At 38.5% G+C, this 22,163-nt stretch overlaps 1 protein-coding gene across 2 annotated transcripts in view; it reads left to right on the top strand.

The window, feature by feature from the left end:
• The window catches only part of PRRX1 (paired related homeobox 1), an 84,448-nt gene that overhangs the window by 42,597 nt on the left and 19,688 nt on the right, over positions 1–22,163 (top strand). The window lies entirely within an intron of this gene.

Genomic DNA, 22,163 nt, shown 5'->3' with positions numbered 1-22,163 from the left:
CTCAGAAGTATTTCTCTGAATGAAACACCTCTTATACAAATCATACGGTTGCAACCCAATCATATGTATGAAGAAGTCGGTATATTTATCTATTTCAAACTCTCAGTTAAAATTATACCCAACACATGTCCACAAATTTCTGTGCACTTCTTAAAAAGTTCTTCTGCCTTTTTATAGCTTTAGGAAGAAAGTTTCATAATCTCTGCATTCTTTGAGGAAAGAATGCTAGTTCTTTGAAAGACTAGCAGAGTAAAGCATTTTAAAACAGGCTCTATAGCCAAACTGACAAGGGTCAAGTGTCAGCTCTGTCCCCCTGGTCAGGTTGATCAATCCCTTTCAGCCTAGGTTTCTTCATCTGCAACATGAGGATAATAATAATATGACCTCTTAATGAAATATAAAATAGTCCATATAAAGTTCTGAAGAATGATTCTTGGAAAATAGTAAGTACTCAGTAACTTTGTAATTCAGAAATATTAGTTAAGTACTTGGGAAATCATTTTTTTTAATTTATTTATTTTTAATTTTTACTTTACAATTCTGTATTGGTTTTGGCTTAGATTGACATGAATCCACCACAGGTGTACATGCGTTCCCAAACATGAGCCCCCCTCCCACCCCCCTCCCCACAACATCTCTCTGGGTCATCCCCGTGCATCAGCCCCAAGCGTGCCATATCCTGCATCAGACATAGACTGGCAATTTGATTCTTACATGATATTATACATGTTTCACTGCCATTCTCCCAAATCATCACACCCTCTCCCTCTCCCTCTGAGTCCAAAAGTCCGCTATACACATCTGTGTCTTTTTTGCTGTCCTGCATACAGGGTCATCATTGCCATCTTCCTAAATTCCATATATATGTGTTAGTATACTGTATTGGTGTTTTTCTTTCTGGCTCACTTCACTCTGTATGATCGGCTCCAGTTTCATCCATCTCATCAGAACTGATTCAAATGTATTCTTTTTAATGGCTGAGTAATACTCCATTGTGTATATGTACCACAGCTTTCTTATCCATTCATCTACTGATGGACATCTAGGTTGTTTCCATGTCCTGGCTATTATAAACAGTGCTGCAATGAACATTGGGGTACATGTGTCTCTTTCAATTCTGGTTTCCTCTGTGTGTATGCCCAACAGTGGGATTGCTGGGTCATAAGGCATTTCTATTTGCAATTTTTTAAGGAATCTCCACACTGTTCTCCATAGTGGCTGTACTAGTTTGCATTCCCACCAACAGTGTAGGAGGATTCCCTTCTCTCCACACCCTCTCCAGCATTTATTGCTTGCAGATTTTTGGATCACAGACATTCTGACTGGTGTGAAGTGGTACCTCATTGTGGTTTTGATTTGCATTTCTCTAATAATGAGTGATGTTGAGCATCTTTTCATGTGTTTGTTAGCCATCCGTATGTCTTCTTTGGAGAAATGTCTATTTAGTTCTTTGGCCCATTTTTTGATTGGGTCGTTTATTTTTCTGGAATTGAGCTGCAGGAGTTGCTTGTATATTTTGCTTACAAGAGACCCACCTCAAAACAAGGGACACATACAGACTGAAAGTGAAGGGTTGGAAAAAGATATTCCATGCAAATAGAGACCAAAAGAAAGCAGGAGTGGCAATACTCATATCCGATAAAATAGACTTTAAAACAAAGGCTGTGAAAAGAGACAAAGAAGGCCACTACATAATGATCAAAGGATCAATCCAAGAAGAAGATATAACAATTATAAATATATATGCACCCAATATAGGAGCACCGCAATATGTAGGACAAATGCTAACAAGTATGAAAGGGGAAATTAACAACAACACAATAATAGTGGGAGACTTTAATACCCCACTCACACATATGGACAGATCAACTAAACAGAAAATTAACAAAGAAACACAAACTTTAAATAATACATTAGACCAGTTAGACCTAATTGATATCTATAGGACATTTCACCCCAAAACAATGAATTTCACCTTTTTCTCAAGTGCTCATGGAACCTTCTCGAGGATAGATCACATCCTGGGCCATAAATATAACCTTGATAAATTCAAAAAAATCGAAATCATTCCAAGCATCTTTTCTGACCATAATGCACTAAGATTAGATCTCAATTACAGGAGGAAAACTATTAAAAATTCCAACATATGGAGGCTGAACAACACGCTTCTGAATAACCAACAAATCACAGAAGAAATCAAAAAAGAAATCAAAATATGCATAGAAACTAATGAAAATGAAAACACAACAACCCAAAACCTGTGGGACACTATAAAAGCAGTGCTAAGAGGAAAGTTCATAGCAATACAGGCATACCTCAAGAAACAAGAAAAAAGTCAAATAAATAACCTAACTCTACACCTAAAGCAACTAGAAAAGGAAGAATTAGAGAACCCCAGAGTTAGCAGAAGGAAAGAAATCTTAAAAATTAGGGCAGAAATAAATGCAAAAGAAACAAAAGAGACCATAGCAAAAATCAACAAAGCCAAAGGCTGGTTCTTTGAAAGGATAAATAAAATTGACAGACCATTAGCCAGACTCATCAAGAAGCAAAGAGAGAAAAATCAAATCAATAAAATTAGAAATGAAAATGGAGAGATCACAACAGACAACACAGAAATACAAAGGATCATAAGAGACTACTATCAGCAATTATATGCCAATAAAATGGACAACCTGGAAGAAATGGACAAATTCTTAGAAAAATACAATTTTCCAAAACTGAACCAGGAAGAAATAGAAAATCTTAACAGACCCATCACAAGCACGGAAATTGAAACTGTAATCAGAAATCTTCCAGCAAACAAAAGCCCAGGTCCAGACGGCTTCACAGCTGAATTCTACCAAAAATTTCGAGAAGAGTTAACACCTATCCTACTCAAACTCTTCCAGAAAATTGCAGAGGAAGGGAAACTTCCAAACTCATTTTATGAGGCCACCATCACCCTAATACCAAAACCTGACAAAGATACTACAAAAAAAGAAAACTACAGGCCAATATCACTGATGAACATAGATGCAAAAATCCTCAACAAAATTCTAGCAATCAGAATCCAACAACACATTAAAAAGATCGTACACCATGACCAAGTGGGCTTTATCCCAGGGATGCAAGGATTCTTCAACATCCGCAAATCAATCAATGTAACTCACCACATTAACAAATTGAAAAATAAAAACCATATGATTATCTCAATAGATGCAGAGAAGGCCTTTGACAAAATTCAACATCCATTTATGATAAAAACTCTCCAGAAAGCAGGAATAGAAGGAACATACCTCAATATAATAAAAGCTATATATGACAAACCCACAGCAAACATTATCCTCAATGGTGAAAAATTGAAAGCATTTCCCCTAAAGTCAGGAACAAGACAAGGGTGCCCACTTTCACCACTACTATTCAACATAGTTCTGGAAGTTTTAGCCACAGCAATCAGAGCAGAAAAAGAAATAAAAGGAATCCAAATTGGAAAAGAAGAAGTAAAACTCTCACTGTTTGCAGATGACATGATCCTCTACATAGAAAACACTAAAGACTCTACCAGAAAATTACTAGAGCTAATTAATGAATATAGTAAAGTTGCAGGATATAAAATCAACACACAGAAATCCCTTGCATTCCTATACACTAATAATGAGAAAGTAGAAGAAGAAATTAAGGAAACAATCCCATTCACCATTGCAACAAAAAGAATAAAATACTTAGGAATATATCTACCTAAAGAAACTAAAGACCTATATACAGAAAACTATAAAACACTGATGAAAGAAATCAAAGAGGACACTAATAGATGGAGAAATATACCATGCTCATGGATTGGAAGAATCAATATAGTGAAAATGAGTATATTACCCAAAGCAATTTACAAATTCAATGCAATCCCTATCAAGATACCGGCGATATTTTTCACAGAACTAGAACAAATAATTTCAAGATTTGTATGGAAATACAAAAAACCACGAATAGCCAAAGCAATCTTGAGAAAGAAGAATGGAACTGGAGGAATCAATTTGCCTGACTTCAGGCTCTACTACAAAGCCACAGTCATCAAGACAGTATGGTATTGGCACAAAGACAGACATATAGATCAATGGAACAAAATAGAAAGCCCAGAGATAAATCCACATACATATGGACACCTTATCTTTGACAAAGGAGGCAAGAATATACAATGGAGTAAAGACAATCTCTTTAACAAGTGGTGCTGGGAAAACTGGTCAACCACTTGTAAAAGAATGAAACTAGATCACTTTCTAACACCGCACACAAAGATAAACTCAAAATGGATTAAAGATCTAAATGTAAGACCTGAAACTATAAAACTCTTAGAGGAGAACATAGGCAAAACACTCTCCGACATAAACCACAGCAGGATCCTCTATGATCCACCTCCCAGAATTCTGGAAATAAAAGCAAAAATAAACAAATGGGATCTAATTAAAATTAAAAGCTTCTGCACAACAAAGGAAAACATAAGCAAAGTGAAAAGACAGCCTTCCGAATGGGAGAAAATAATAGCAAATGAAGCAACTGACAAACAACTAATCTCAAAAATATACAAGCAACTCCTGCAGCTCAATTCCGGGAAATCATATTAATGCAACATCACACCAGATCCTGGAAAATAGATAAAGTGAAAGTGAAGTCGCTCAGTCGTGTCCAACTCTTTGTGACCCGTGGACTGTAGCCCACCAAGCTCCTCCGTCCATGGGATTCTCCAGGCAAGAATACTGGAGTGGGTTGCCATTTCCTTCTCCAGGAAAATAGTAAGTACTCAGTAACTTTGTAATTAAGAAATATTAGTTAAGTACTTGGGAAATCATATTAATGCAACATCACACCAGATCCTGGAAAATAGATAAGAAAGGTACAAAATATTGTCTCTGCCTTCACAGAGTTTACAATAATAGTGTCTTATTTATATGCATAGTATTTTTAAGATGAAAACCATCTTCTTTGAATCTCACAACAATCCATTAAGATTTTTTCATTTGTTAGTAAAGAAACTGGAGCATAGGAAGGATGTGAATTTGTTGAATGATAGTGAGAGGCAGACAGGTTGGGCACTCAAGCTTTGTCTTCTAGTTAGTGTCATTTCCAATACACGCCACTCTCCCTTTGAGTAGCTATTGAGACAATGGTACACTATAACAATGTGTTAAATTGTGTGAACCAAGCACTTAAAGCAATTAGAGTTAAGAAAAGAGAACAATTAATGTGATCAAGAAGAGTTGGGACAAGTAAAATAACATTTTTCGTTAAAGATAAAAATAATGAATTTATCCACTGTCCATTTAAAATTCTGAATGCCAACAAACATTGGTTTCCCTTGTATATTAAATTAATGTTACTTAGTTTTGCTGAACTGTATTAAATTATTAATATATATTTTTCCTTAAAATTGTATTAAACACTCTTCTTTCTTATACCATAAAGACATTTGGAATATAAATGAAATAACATATGTGAGGTGCTTTATGATCTTTGGAGGAAAGACACCATATAAATGCAGCCTCTCAACCCTCAGAAGTTATGAACACAATTACATTGTCTCTCTCTAATGGAATTTTGTGCTCTCCAACTGCATTGAGAATAGAATGGGAGACACAGATTTCTAGTTCTTTTCCTGAGGTTTAAAAATCTCTAGGCTGTGGTTAACTTCTGGCTTGAGACCACAAAAAACACACTCCAAATATTCATCATATCCAAAGGTTAAGTAGGGTACAAAGATGTAATTGATTTATTGGCCAATGGTCACTGCAGTCATTGTATAGGACTCTTTGCAAACTTGCCTTCTCAGCTGTTCTGTATGCTTAGAGGAACCTTGCAAAGCAAACTAGACTTGGGAGAACCAATGACATACATCTTCCTGTCTCCTGTCCTGAGCCCCCACAAGGGATGATCCTGGAGAAACTCGCCATTGTGATAGTCTTTGTTGAAACAAATAAAATGGTAGACAGATTTGTCCCAACAGATCTGCACCTTGTGTGTGACAGACTACACACCAAACTCTTCTTAATCCTAAATGTCAGAGTTATTCTCTTAGCCTGGGGAATAAATTGTTTTTTTTGGATTCTCTCCTTTTGGAAGAGGCATCAACTTGCAATGCAACTAACAGGCCTAAATTCTGTTGTTACTGGATCCATTGTAACATTATTTTTCTAGCCCTGACAAGAAACTGCTTTTCTAGAGGGACCCATAAAACCTACCTAGTTGCTTTGGTCTGGACTTTGAAACATATACTGCAAATGGTTCTAAAGGCTTGCATGTTACTTGGGTCCTGGTAGGATGGTGTCAATATATAAACTCTCCAAGTTTAATTAAAAACCTCCTTAGTGATTCATCTTTAATGCACTCCTACTCCTTTTATGTCACTTTCCCTCCTCTGTGTCTATGTTATGCAACAATTTAAGACTATCAGACGGTAAAGAATCTGCCTGCAATGCAGGAGACCTTGGTTCAATCCCTGGGTCAGAAAGATCCCCTGGAGAAGGGAATGGCAACCCACTCCAGTATTCTCGCCTGGAGAATTCCATGGCAGAGGTGCTTGGTGGGCTACAGTCCACGGGGTTGCAAAGAGTTGGACACAACTGAGTGACTAAGCACATTGATACAGCACTTAGTTGTACCAACCAGCACAACCTGGCAATTGACTTACTTGGAACTTTATACACTCTGTCTTGGTCTATTTAAAATTTAAACATCTGAAATATCTAGTTAAGATTTTTTTGTTGTTGTTTACAGCTGAGTCCAGCTGGCACTGATATTACACGAACCATTGTCTGGGAGCTCCTACCTAGAAACTGATATGTCGAAGTGAGTTACCAGATATAGCTGGCATAAGACTAAGTAATAATGATAGGTCTTTGCAGTTTCAGTGGGCTATGTGGAAAGCCCAAACAAGTAACATCTTTCATAATGCCAAGAATTGGTCCTTTTCACTGTGGGCAATTGGATCTGCTTCTGGTTCTCATGTATATAGCACTGTTGCAGTTAAACCCAGGATTCGCTGAGCTGAATCATACACAGACTTATACAGGCACACACACATGCATATACACACAGACGTTTTATAAAATATGTCCCCCACCTCTAAATATCAGATTATTTTAAAATTTCGGAACTTTATGAAATGTTTTTTCATCTTTACTTTCTTTTCAATTGTTTTTGTATGTGTGTGTGTGTGTTAGTCATTCAGTCATGTCTGAGTCTGAATACCTGCTAAATCTGAACATTTTCTTTAAAGTTTATCTAAAAGGAAATGAGCATCTATGCAATGTTGAAATAAAAACATCCACAAAGATCATCAGTAATGTTATTTAAAGCATCGAGAATACTACAGATTTGACCACAAAAATGTGTATCCATGGAATTATATAATTATAGGTTCCAAAATTTGAGATAATTAGGAAACAAATATAATTATTCTTTACTATATACCTCTCTGAGGGCACAGTTCACTGGTCAACTATTTGAAGAAGCATTTATAATTTAAAATCAGGAAAAGATATTAAAAAGTCTAATAACATGCCCTATTTGATAACAGTAGAGATGGAAACCAAGCTTGGCAAAGATATCCTTAAGATCACATGACTACCTATGTCCGATGCAGGATATGGCACGCTTGGGGCTGGTACGCGGGGATGACCCAGAGAGATGTTGTGGGGAGGGGGGTGGGAGGGGGGTTCATGTTTGGGAACGCATGTACACCCGTGGTGGATTCATGTCAATGTATGGCAAAACCAATACAGAATTGTAAAGTAAAATAAAAAATAAATTAAAAAAAAAAGATCACATGACTAGGAATAAAAAATCACGTGAATTTTTAGAACCAGACAGGTCAGGAACCCAGGTTATCTGACTTTCACCCACTGGAGTACCTCCCCTCCCCACCCCTGCCAACTATATAAAATTGTCTGTATAATAAAATTCTATGAAAAGACATGAGCATCAGATTGCGAGGAAAGGGTATAAAATCACTATTGTGAAAATCTGATCTGGTGCTGTGACTAATTAGAGATAAACTTTGATATAAAAATAGACTCTCTCTAGTCAAAAGGTTAACTCTACTGATGTCACTTGGTGACCCCCTAGGCTTAGTGGCCAACAAAGTTAGTGCCCGTTCAGCTTTTGGGAAGTGCTGAGGCTGGTGCTAAAATGGACATGTCCAGGAGAGAAAATAATGATAATCCTCCAGCCAAGCAGCTTTACTTCCAAATTGACAGATCATTAGTAAAGGAAGAAATTTAATGATGTTTTCAAGGGAAGTATGACCACTAATTCTGGAAAATCTTAGTATGAAAACAACCAAATAGAATAAAGTGAAGAAGACTACCAGCGGGTCTGCAAAGCACAACTGAATAGCCAGAAAGGGACCTGATTTCCTTATAGGTAACTCCCTCTTTGGCTAGATTTCGAAAATGTAAAGCTGCAATTTAGGACGGTCTCACCTGCCGTCCATATGCACACTTTCTTTAACCAATTTATGGCAAACATATCTTTTTTTCCCCAAAATCTCTTCTCCCACCTACATACCTAATCCATATTATGGTTTGGTTTTTTTTTTGTGTGTGTGTGTGAGTCACCTGAGTTCATAAAATCTTCCATTTTATTTCAGAGATACTTTGTTTTAAAGGTTCTGCCTTTTGGTAAGCTAGCCACATTGTCAAATCCTACCTCATTTTAATTAGAATTGCAGAAGAATAGAGGGGAAAGAAGAAGAAAGCCAGCAAATGAAAGTTCTATCAGTGACTAAGGAATGGTTTTGTAGTGGAATTCAACTCTAGTTTGTCCTGGTTTGTCTTTGTTCTTGGTTCAGCATATTGCTATAAACTCCTTTCTTGAAAGTAACTTAAAATCTGGGGGAAAAAAAAAACCCTCAAGGTAGAGAAATCTTTAAAAAAGACTCAAGGATGTGGAAGGAAGAATGGCTGAATTGCATTGAAGACACACTGGAAATAGCCGTCAAGGAAGAGAGTGATTTAGGTGGTGACTAAAAAAGCCACTGTTCTTACCCTTGGTCATCCTCCATTTCTAATTATCTTCTTTTTAATCAATAAAACTTGTTATTAGGTCTTTCCTCTCTCCTGGCTTCTTCCTGTTATGAGTTGAGCAGTATAAAGTCTTCTCGCCAACCCTCAGATGATGGGGAGTTGGAAGTGTTGGCTATGACATGAGTCACAGTGACATAGAGATTACTCACAGATTTCCACTCCAGGCAGACAGAATCACCTATTAACAAGGAGCTCTTTAGGGCTGTTCAACAGCAGGGGACATGATTCAGTGGAATAAGATTATCCCTCATGGATTTTTGAGTGCTTTGCCCAAAATCTTTTTTTCTCTCAGATGACCTTAGTGCATCAGCTTCCTTACTAGTTAAAAGTCACATATCCCTAGAGAGGAAATCACCATATAACTAAGGTTTAGGTGTGGTTGACAGACAGTAATGTTCTTGTATGTTGGAGAATGAATTAGTCATGCTTTTTCTCAAGCTCCTTTACCAGTGAAAGGGATCAGAAACAGAGTTACTAGAAATGACTAACTAGAAGAGAATACAACCTAAAGCCAAACAAACATGTATTTTTAGAACAGATATAACCATATCAGGTCAGGACTAAAATATTCAATAATTCTATATGTGTCATCATCACCAAGGTTAAACATTTAATGAGTGCTATTGAGATGTATAAAGCTCTGTTCTACATTCTTACCTGCCTCAAGGGTTTCTTCTAACTAGGGAGATAATTACTGATGGGGAGTCATATACAAAGAAAGTGCATGAAAGCCCCAGATAACACATGCTTCTGGAATTTACATGCCTTGTAGAGAATGCAGTAACTCTTCATAACAGGAAAGTTTGTGTGCCAAGACTTTATAGAAGCTCATCCCTGAAAGGGCTGTCAGATTTGATGGCTGAGTGTGAATCAACAAGGTGTACAGAGTAGGCATTTTCACCAAGCACAGTTAACATATATTCATTCAGTCATTCAAAGAAAAGAGCCTAAAGTATATCAGGCACTAATGCTAGAGGGTGGGATACTACAGTTAAAAGTCAGAAAAGGTCCCTGCCCCCTTGAAGCTCATATTCTAGTGTGTGAGCCAACCAACAACAATAATTACAAATTGTCACAAGTTACAAAGCAGATGGTTCATTCGGATGTTGGAAGGGCAATAGTTGCATCAAGGTTACTTCTGCTTGGTGACCAGAGAAGGTCTCTATGAAGAGCTGACAGGTTAATGGAGACGTGGAGGAGGAGAAGGAGACATCAGTATAAAGAGTCAGTGGATATAGGGAAAGGCCTAGGATGTGTGGTTAGGCAAAGACATACGAGATCAAAGAAGAACATGAATAAAAAATGAGGAAGGTGTGATTTGTCACATCATCAGTTGCACAGCAGGAATGGGGTGAATGGAGGGACAAGTCATAATGCAGCTGAGGAAGTGTTGCTGAACTCACACGTGACAGAGGAAGGCTCATGCTAACTGTGTCTTCTCACCACCCACTTCTGGGTCTCCGCTCTCCTTCACTCGTTAATGGCTCTGATGGCCACCCCATCTACTGGAATATCTTTTCTCTGTTATTACTTTATATTTCAAGTGCCTGTGGCCTCATTTCCCAAATAAATTATAAAGTTCCCTTGAAGGTGGACTATGTATAATATCTCTCTATTTCTCACAGCATCCACTCACCTGGTGTGTAGTAGATACTTAATATTTGTTTGAATGAATGAAGACGTTGATAGTGAGAGGATATGTAGGTCAAGAATAGGTGTGAATGTTGTTAGCAGCACCAATCTGGGGACTAGTCTAAAGTGGTTGGCATAGACAGTGTTTCAGTAAGTCTGCTGTCACCCAACCTATGGTTAGGTGGTCAAAACTAGTAGAAGTAACAATAGAAATAGTGTTATTCTCATTTCTGTTTTTTCCTCCCTTTGAACACTTGCTTCAGTTGTATCTGACTCTTTGCAAACCTATACAGGTGGACTGTCGCCCACCTGGCTCCTCTATCAATGAGATTCTCCAAGCAAGAGTACATGCCCAGGGGATCTTCCCGACCCAGAGATTGAACCTGCATCTCTCATATCTGCTGCGTTGGCAAGTGGATTCTTTACCACTGGCACCAACTGATGTTAAAATAACTGCTTTTTAGTGAAAGTCACTCGGTTGTGTCCAACTGTTTGTGACCCCAAGGAATTTTCCAGGCCAGAATATTGGAGTGGGTAGCCTTTCCCTTCTCCAGGGAATCTTTCCAACCCAGGGATCGAACCCAGGTCTCCCACATTGCAGGCAGATTCTTTACCAGCTGAGCCACAAGGGAAGCCTGAGAATATTGGAGTGGTAGCCTATCCCTTCTCCAGGGGATCTTCCTGACTCAGGAATCAAACCAGCGTCTCCTGCATTGCAGGCAGATTCAACCCACTCCAGTATTCTTGCCTGGAGAATCCCATGGACAGAGGAGCCTGGGAGGAGTCCATGGGGTTGCAAGAGTCAGACATGACTGAGTGACTTTCACTTTTTTACCAACTGAGCTATTAATAACCTCCTAAATTTTCTGTTTCCCTAGACTATACTTAATGGGTGAACTAATTATTTTAAAATAAAGATTCATGTTAATTTCAACTTGAAGACCTATCTCTGTAGAGTACTCTAAGCATGGAGGAACAGGTCAGTCACCTCAGCTTCCTCCAGGAATGAGTAATTACAGAACAGTCTTCATCCACTGCATCGTCTAGTGAAAGATTTTCCAAAACAAAGATAAGAACAAAACAAAGCAAAACAAAAAGCATAACAAAAACAAAAGAATACGATTCAGTCATTGCCTGAAACAGGCAATTATTAAAAGTTTTCTATCGGGCTAGATGCTGATAATTTGAAAGCAATTCTAAAAACCCACAATGCTGGATTTGAAAGAGATCTTGGTTACTGAGTCCAACCTATAATTTTTCCATCAGTAATCCTATTGAGTTAGGATCTGAGCCTCCTGATTACTAACCTAAAGCCCCAATTGTCAATTTCCACAATTGCTTCATAACAGAATTTAAAGCAAAATAGGAGGAAATGTGTACACCTAGTTGTTATAATTTTAAAAAATGTATTGGTTATATCTTAGAGCAACTCATTTTACAGACAAAAATGTTGAAACCTAGAGATGTTATAGTGTGATACAGTTCTCAAAATATGTCCGACTTTAAATCACTGGTTACACTTTGGCTTTTTTAATTCTTTGAAGAGAATTTTAAATTCCCTTCTCTTAAACATTGTTTAAAAATACCTATCTTCTCATGTTGACCATTTTGGCAAACTTTAGTCTTTATATTAGTTCAATAGAGGACAGAAATGGTAGGGACTTAACAGAAGCAGAAGATATTAATAAGAGGTGGCAAGAATACACAGAAGACCTGTACAAAAATGACCTTCACAACCCAAATAATCACGATGGTGTGATCACTCACCTAGAGCCAGACATCTTGGAATGTGAAGTCAAATGGGCCTTAGGAAGCATCACTATGAACAAAGCTAGTGGAGGTGATGGAATTCCAGTTGAGCTATTTCAAATCCTGAGAGACGGTCTTGTGAAAGTGCTGCACTCAATATGCCAGCCAAATTTGGAAAACTCAGCAGTGGCCACAGGACTGGAAAAGGTCAGTTTTCATTCCAATCCTAAAGAAAGACAATGCCAAAGAATGCTCAAACTACTGCACAATTGCACTCATCTCACATGCTAGTAAAGTAATGCTCAAGATTCTCCAAGACAGGCTTTAGCAATCCTTGAACTGTGAACTTCCAGATGTTCAAGCTGGTTTTAGAAAAGGCAGAGGAACCAGAGATCAAATTGCCAACATCCAGTAGATCATTGAAAAAACAAGAGAGTTGCAGAAAATCATCTATTTCTGGTTTTTTGACTATGCCAATGTCTTTGACTGTGTGGGTCACAGTAAACTGTGGAAAATTCTGAAAGAGATGTGGATACCAGACCACCTCACCTGCCTCTTGAGAAACCTGTATGAATGTCAGGAAGCAACAGTTAGAACTGGACATGGAACAACAGACTGGTTCCAAATAGAAAAAGGAGTACATCAAGGCTGTATATTGTCACCCTGCTTATTTAACTTATATGCAGAGTACATCATGAGAAACACTGGGCTAGAAGAAGCACAAGCTAGAATCAAGATGGCTGGGAGAAATATCAACAACCTCAGATATGCAGATGACACCACCCTTATGGCAGAAAGTGAAGAAGAACTAAAGAGCTTCTTGATGAAAGTGAAAGAGGAGAATGAAAAAGTTGGCTTAAAGCCCAACTTTCAGAAAACGAAGATCATGGCATCTGGTTTCATCACTTCATGGGAAAGAGATGGGGAAACAGTGGAAACAGTGGCTGACTTTATTTTTGGGGGCTCCAAAATCCCTGCAGATGGTGACTGCAGCCATGAAATTAAAAGACGCTTACTCCTTGGAAGAAAAGTTATGATCAACCTAGACAGCATATTAAAAAGCAGAGACATTACTTTGCCAACAAAGGTCCATCTAGTCAAGGCTATGGTTTTCCAGTGGTCATGTATAGATGTGAGAGTTGGACTATAAAGAAAGCTGAGCGCCGAAGAACTGATACTTTTGAATTGTGGTGCTGGAGAAGAATCTTGAGAGTCCCTTGGACAGCAAGGAGATCCAACCAGTCCATCCTAAAGGAGATCAGTCCTGGGTGTTCATTGGAAGGACTGATGCTGAAGCTGAAACTCCAACACTTTGGCCACCTGATGTGAAGAGCTGACTCAACTGAAAAGACCCTGATCCTGGGAAAGATTGAGGGCAGGAGGAGAAGGGGACGACAGAGGATGAGATGGCTGGATGGCATCACCAACGCGATGGACATGGGTTGGGTGGACTCTGGGAGTTGGTGATGGACAGAGAGGCCTGGCATGCTGCGGTTCATGGGGTCGCAAAGAGTCAGACATGCCTGAGCGACTGAACTGAACTGAATTAGCTTGATGTCAGAGACCAGAGTAATACCTAAGAAAGGCTTTAATTTCCTCTTTAACCCTCTTCACTTACTGTAGACATTGTTATGGAATTATCCTTGGCTCCATCTTTATCATGAGGAAAAACTAATTCTCTGTTCTCAGTGGCTTTCTCTGCTATAGGCATCTGTCCTTTTAACTTGAGATGAAAAACATAAGGAAATATAAGTCATGCTTCTATTCTTAAGTGTTCAAATGCCTCATTATTGTCTTTTGTTTTATCCAAATAAAAGAGTCTTGTTCTACCAGTACTGTCCTTTCAAGAGCTGAGCGGACTTTCTAATTATGTATATCTCCTTCATTGCTACCTGCCTCCAGCTTTATATATTTTTAAATAAACCTATTTTTTTACCATATTTTTCTTCAGTACATTAAAAATTTTTACCCCCCCAAAATGAATCATTAAAAAAAATGACTCATGGCAGTTGCCTCCCATGAAGACACCAGTTTCTACAGCTAATGTCAAGATTGATGTTGTGTCTTTTACAAAATGACAACAACCCTTACTACAAAGGAAAAATGCTACCCAAAGAAGGCAGTGGCTTATGACTCCTCTGGAGCTTTGTTTGTAATCCTACTCAAATGCCCCATGCTTCCAAGGGGACCACACACCTGGAATATTGCAATTTTAGAAAGCTTTTAAAATCTCAGTCAGAACTCACTCCTTTCCCAGAACTTTGCTTTCCTTGGTTTCTTTGTATCCCTTTGGAATTCATCAAGGCGCTCAGACATTTAGAGAAAAAAAAAGTCACTGAATAAATATTGAGTAATATGACCCAACTTTTGTGTTTTTAGACATGTGGCAACCAAATTAGTCAACCCAAGGCAAACAGCCTGAGGAATCATTGAATTTTCATAGCTTGGGTTTAGCTCTTGGCTGTCTTCCTTTTTCCTGTCTCTTTCTTTTTTTTTTTTTTAAACTCATTTTCAGTGAGATGACTTGTTAAAGGAGTAGATTGCTTACCTGTCTGAGTGTTGGAATCTGCCTGCTTTCTGAATGTTTCTTTTCAAAATTTGTATTGAGAAAGGAAAATTGCCTTGTTAGAGAGCCAGGAAATTGATTAGCAGTAAGCAAAGAGATCCAAATGGGGCTTTCAGAACTAACTTCAATGCATGATTTCCGTGTGCAATTTTGAGTCTATGGTCAGAGTTCAGTTATTTTTAATTTATGAAGTTTTTACTCATTTTTCATGCTCTCTAAATCTCAACGATGCTCCCCCATCAAACCTAACTAAGCCATAGCAACATATTTGTATGTTTTTCTCACCATCTCCCCAGTTAGGCTGTGATAGAGCTCTTAGTGAGCACTTAGATACCAGCAAGCTGTGAATAGAAGAAAAAAACAGAAGAAAAAAGGAAGAACAGCAGTGACTTTGACTAGTCCCTCTCCAGGGAAAAATCACAGCAGCCGTGGTAGCTGTGAAACCTACCCCTTACACATTGACTGCTATGTGTCAGTCTGTCTGCCTGCTCCGTGTTTGCTGAATTTTCAAATGACCCTAGGAAGTACATAGTCTTTCTTCCATTTTATTGTTTTGAAAATTGAGGCTCAGAGAAGTAAAGTGTCTTCTTACCCAAGTCCACACAGCTGATAAAGTAGCAGGGCCTATTGGAGAACACAGGTCATTCTGATTGCCAAGCCAGTGACCTCGCTTCTCTACTCTGCTGCACTCTCCCGATTATAGTGTAGTTGGCTCTCATTAAAACACTCTCATTTCCCACTTTTCTTGACATCCAGAAATGAATTGAAAAATGGGTAAATAAGTGATTCATCCATAGAGAAATTGGGAGTAGTTTACATATCTGAAGCCAGAATCTTATGTCTTTATCAAAGAGAAGGTACTGAGTTAGCCAAAAAGTTCATGCTTTCTGTAACATCAGCTGGGAAAATCTGAATGAACTTTTTGGCCAAGCCAATATTATTGTGTACTCCTAAAATAATAGTTCTACTATATGAATATTTTATATCTGATTACTACTTTGTATTCACTGAGCATTGGAAAGAGCTTCAATTAAATACATAAACTTTGTACTCTGAAATTACAGTCTAAAATAGACCCAGAGTAACATGGAAAATGACAGCATGGGGAAAATTATCAACATAGTCCCAATAGAGCCACATGGGAAGGCTTGCTTTTTACCAGATATCCTCAAGATTCTGCTCAGGAGTCCTTTCAGAGAAATGTCTTAAGACAGTTAAAGTAGATAAGATGATGTGGATTGTGTTGGTGTTTTTGACTCTATGGAAATGGATTTCCTACAGAGGTAAAAGGAAATATATAAGATGAAGTGAAGAGCAGTATACACTATTATGATGCCTCACATTCGCCAGTGTTTTCTATTTCAAATGAGACTTGGTTATACTCAGAGAGCTTTCAACTTTTACCTGAATCTGCATGAAACCACTATAGCTTTACACAGAGTCACTGATCCATCTTTTGGGTGAAACCCATTCAAAATAATGCTATTTCACACATTTCTAAAGCATTTTCTTCTGCAAAGACCATATACTCTCCAAATATTTAAGGTGTTTTAATGCTACAACCTAAAGTTTACAACTCATACTTGACTAAAAGTAAACCACATGTATACCAAGTTGATGATGAAGGAAAAAATATACTCATCAATGATCATCACGCAAAGGTCAGGTTCTGACAGCCGAGATGTGATAATTCACCATAAGATGAATCACAGCTGTACAGTTGGACATTTGTATTGACTGAAACCTGGTCACTCTCTTTTTTAAAAATACTTTTTATCTTGTATTGGGGTTTTGTTGTTGTTCAGTAGCCAAGTCGTGCCTGACTCTTTGTGATCGCATGGACCGCAGCATGCCAGGCCTCCCTGTCCCGAACCATCTCCCGGAGTTTGCCCAAGTTAATTCCATTGCATTGGTGATGCCATCCAACCATCTCCTCCTCTGCCTCTCTCTTCTCTTTCTGTCTTCAGTGGGGCTTCCCTGGTAGCTCAGATGGCATTGAGGTAGAGCTGACTAATATTGTCGTGATAGTTTCAGGTGAACAGCAAAGGGACTTGGCCATACATATACATGTATTCATTCTTCCCCAAACTCGCTTCCCATCCAGGCTGCCACATAACATTGGCAGTATTGTTTCATTCCACTCCATTGGAGTAGAGTTCCCCGTGCTAAAAAACCTGGTCCCTATTGACAGTTGCTGGCATTCAGTGGTGGAGGATCCTAGGTATGCTGCTGAGAGCTGGATGTGCTCCTGAACTTGGCTTTGGTCACTGGGATGTGCTAAACTCAGTCTACAGTCATCCCAGTGAAGGACCTATGTGCCATTTATCGGAGCACTTATTAAAAGGATGCTGTCCTAATTAGAATTGGAGCTTAGTGTAACCAAAGAAACGCAAATGAATGCCACAGCTGTATCTCACTGCTTTTCATAAGCCTTGCAATAAAAGCTAAACAGTTTTTAGTGGCTTTTACAATTATACTTCCCTTCAATTTTCCAAAGGTTACAGGGCCTGAACCACACAAATCCCATTAAAGTAAGTAGTTGTTGTGCAATATAAGTTCCTTTGAAAACATTCTTCAATGCCCATAAAATGATCAGCGGGCTCCTCTGTAGATCCGCTTGCCTGCCATGTTTTCAACCAAAAGACAGATGACAGGCTTTGATGTGGTGGTTGGTTTCTGCTACTGAAGCTGGCGTTTTATCTTCTTGCATCAGATTTCTTCTCAAATGGATGTGACTCAGGCATACGAAACACATTTTTTTTTCTTCAGATTTTATCCCTAAAATATGTTTTTGCTGTACCTTTAAATTACATTTGGCTGACCGATTTGGAATCTCAAGTCTCCCACAAGATACAGAGCGGGAGAGGGTCAGGGTCTTTGGGAGTTAACTGGAGCCCAAGTGGAGAGTACAAAGCCTTAGTGAGGACGGATCACTGTCTGCTGTCTGGTCCTCAAGCTTGAGGCTGGCACTCCTCCCTGTCTTCTCTCCCCTCCCTTTAGTGTAACTTAAGCAGTCCCAAGTAAAGTTCAGAGTGAATTTCAAGCTAGAGTCAAGAACAGAGCTATTGTTCTTTAACTTCTCTGAAAGCCTGAAGGGTCTCCTCCCTAGAATTTAGAGCTTTTTTTTCTGAAGAGGAGCTTGATAACTATTCTAACATCCTGTTCCATTGGAAACTCCATTCTCTTTAAGACTCTTCCTCCTGTTTGTTTCAATTATTCATTATCTTAGATCTGCTTATCTTGTAGGAAATAAAAATGAAGGACTAGCTGCTTCATTTAGCGAAGAGTCAGAAGCACATAGCTCTCTCCCATCTCTAAATCTGATGATGAAGCTATTTGAAAAAGAAACATGGTAAAAGAATGTTTTTTTCCTCCACAGGTAAAATTATCCAGGGACAAAAAGATAATGTTAACCTAAGTATTTGCTATGTGCTGTTAAAAAGACTAATTGGAATTCAGACATGATTCATCCTCTTAAACTTTAGGTAAATCACCAGGGTGGGTCCTGGTGCTCAGATAGTAAAGAATCTGCCTGCAATACAGGAGAGCCAGCTTTGATCCCTGGGTTGGGAAGATCCCCTGGAGAAGGGAATGGCAACCCACTCCAATATTCTTGTCTGGAGAATTCCATGGGCAGAAGAACCTGTCAGACTACAGTCCATGGGGCTCACAAAGAGTCAGTCATGACTGAGCGACAAACACACACACAAATCACCAAGGTTCTAATTTTCTGAAATTACTTCTGTACCACAATACTCTTTCAAATTTTATTGTCTCTTAATTTATCAAAAGACCTTATGTCTTTTTTATAGAAATACCTGAGTGCATTGAGGTGATAAAACATTTGCATAGAAAGAAATGAATCATACTTTTTAAAAAATATTTGATTATACACTAAAATATGTATAGGAATTTAGATATGAAGGAATCAATATGGATTGGAGGTATCAGCAAATTTTATAAAGTAGAATTAAAGTGTGTCATAGGAAACATATTTTGCACTGTGTCCTAAAAGGAAAGAAAGAGAAATGCTAATATGAATGTGGGGAGAAGATAGAAGACGAGGGTTTACTACTGTGTGCAAGTAACCCTGCACATACTTAACTGGTGAAGCAAGGACTTACAGAGGCCTTTGAAATGGAAACCCAAGAACATCTCGATCAAAGTAGCTGTCCTAGATGAGAATTGTTGCATTTTTTTAAATGGCTTTCCTGGCAGAAATAACATGTAGAACACACGGACCCCCTTCCTGAGACCCTCTTTATATGGCTAGTATGGATAAACGTTTTTTCCCATACAGAGTTTTCCCAGGGTAGTGTTTTTTCACTTATATCTCTGACTTAATTGTCTCACTCCTGTGTGGGGCGTCTATTGTCATTTGCACTTAAAAGTAAGGTGGAAATAGAAGTCCTGGGTTCCACACTACTATGTATAGAATGGATAACCTACAAGGACCCACTGCATAGCACAGGAAATGATACTCATATTTTGCTGAAAAATTATGTGTATATTTTATACATATTGTATATATACTATATATTGCATATATGATACTATGTAATATATAAAATATTATATGTCACACATATACAATATTATATGTATAATATTATATAAAATACTACTGTATATAAAATAATATATATATAGAAAATTCGGATATATATATATATCTGAATCGCTTTGTGGTATGCCTGAAAATAACACAACATTGTAAATCAACTATACATTAAAAAAAAAAAAAAGAAGTCCTGGCTTCTAGCTCTGGCTCAGTTTCAGCTTGTATTGTGATTTGAGGCAAATCACTTCATTCTTCTAGACCTCATTGACCTCATCTATAAAATGAGAGGGTTGAATCACATAATTTCTCTGGTTTTATGTGGTGCCAATATTTTATGACTCATGAATCAAGTGAAAATTCACCTGTTAATAAGATAAACAGGTGATCTTATTTTTTTTTGCTTGTTTTTGTTAGAAAGCATGACAATAACTATGTTCTTGAAATTTACACAATCATAACATAATCTTCCATAGAATCTGTAAACACCTTGGATTTGAAACATGATTTTGATAAATATATATCCATGTACCCTGGTGGCCCAGTGGTAAAGAATCTGTCTGTCAATGCAGGAGACACAAGTTTGATCCCAGGGTCGGGAAGATCCCCTGGGAAAGGAAATGGTAACCCATTCCAGCATTCTTGCCTGTGAAAACCTATGGACAGAGGAGCCTCGTGGGCTGTAGTCCATGGGGTCATGACAGAGTCGGACGCAACTGAGCGACTCAACAACAACCACCACCCTGTGGTTATTCTGCACTTTGGTGAATCCTACCCCTTCCAGAATTCCAAGTGTGTGAAGTCGCTCAGTCATGTCTGACTCATGGACAATAGCCTGCCAGGTTCGTCTGTCCATGGGATTTTCCAGGCAAGAATACTGGAGTGGGTTACCATTTCCTTCTCCAGGGGATCTTCCCAATCCAGGGATTGAACCCTAGTTTCCCATACTGCAGGCAGGCTCTTTATTATATGAGCCACCAGGGAAGCCCCTTCCAGAATTCCAAAGAATTAGCCATTTCCTGATGTCCAGTTGGCTGTCAGTATCCTTGAACAGCATCCTTCTGAATTGATCTTTTATAGTAGCTGTTTTTACGAGAAAGATAATATTCCAGCAATAATAAAAATATACTAGTTTCTCTCCCCTATATTCAACCAGAGTTTATATTCTAAGTCTTTATCACAGGTGTTTCAAATGTCTCCCATTTGTAAATGTGCTCTATTTTGTCCACATTTCCTTTCACGCCGCTGATGAGACTGTACTGGATCCTGTTCTGTGTTCCTGGGGGAAAACAGGGAGCTCGTAGTTTGTGATTAGTGAGCAAAGACAGACAAGCCCAGGGCTGCCGCTTGAGCTGTCTGCTGCTCCCTCACTGTCTCTTCCTATTATATTACACTTCTGCTCTGAAGGATGTTTACCAGAGCCACACTCCTTGGACCCCTGTCATTCGTGTGTCTTTTCTCACCTTCAACATGATCTGGACTGGTGTTTTCATTTGTTAAAAACAACAAGGACATTCACTGGGAAACTTCTGCTGGAATCCTTTCAGATCATCATAGCTATTTATTCTCTGTCATAAACTATAATTCTCCATTTCCCTTACCCCCACATCAGGGGAGTTGGTGGTTTATGGTGGACAGTCGGTGGAATTTGAGTGAACAGTGGAAGATTTCAAAGAGCAACTGAGAGATTCTGTAGCAGGTTGTAGCACTAAGAAAAAAACATAAAACCTTCTTGTTCTCCATCACAATCAGGCAGTACAAGGAGAAATGGGCTTCCCAAACAGCATAAAGGATTTAGAATTTGTGGTTATACCTGTGAAAACAGTTCCTCTGAGGAAAGAAAGCAAATCATGGCATTGGGTTAATAAGGAATTTCCTTTATATGATTAAAATGGCCCAGGGTCTGTCTAATTGGTCTCAGTCTGGGATTGGTATGGAAGTTAGAGATTTTTTCAGACTTCTGTGTAACAGGAACATGAAACGCAGGTGTGGTGCTGTCATAAAGGCATGAATGACTGAGAGAGAGAGAAACCTGAAGCGCAAGACATGTAGAACTGCAAACAAAAAAATTCGGAAAGAGAATGGGAGCAACAGGAATGCCTCCATATATTCAAACATGAAGGAGAATACAAATGCAAGGCAACAACCGAAAGATGTATGATCCTAGGTGTTTGAATTGTAGTGTTGACATTGTTGTAAAGTAGTTTTTCTAATAGCTGAATGGTGGTAAAATCAAGGGTGGTGTTGAAATCTTCCAGGCTTTGATTGTTGTTGCTGTTGTTCAGTCACTCCCAGAAATCCTGATAATCAAATTGGCTTCATTCTCAAGATGCCACTGATCTGACCTTCTTTCTTATTGAGAGTGTCACAGAAGTGCCTTCGAAGCAGGGCTCCTGGTTGAGGCACCACAATGGAAAGAACCAGAGAGGTGGTCAGTTCTGAAGACAACCATAAAGATGAAAGAATGAATGTCAGCAGCTTCTTAGACACTGAATGAGGGAATAGGGTTGAGATCATATGGTTTTTTCCTACAGAGACAGTTTCCTCAAGATAGGGAAAGTTTCACATTTTTCCCTGGACACAGATTCAGCAAGCATGTACT

The sequence above is a fragment of the Oryx dammah genome, unplaced genomic scaffold (genome assembly GCF_014754425.2).
Source record: "Oryx dammah isolate SB20612 unplaced genomic scaffold, SCBI_Odam_1.1 HiC_scaffold_21, whole genome shotgun sequence".
NCBI classification, from domain to species: domain Eukaryota; kingdom Metazoa; phylum Chordata; class Mammalia; order Artiodactyla; family Bovidae; genus Oryx; species Oryx dammah.
Note: the sequence above shows the minus strand (reverse complement) of the source record. Positions and strands in the feature narration are given on the sequence as shown.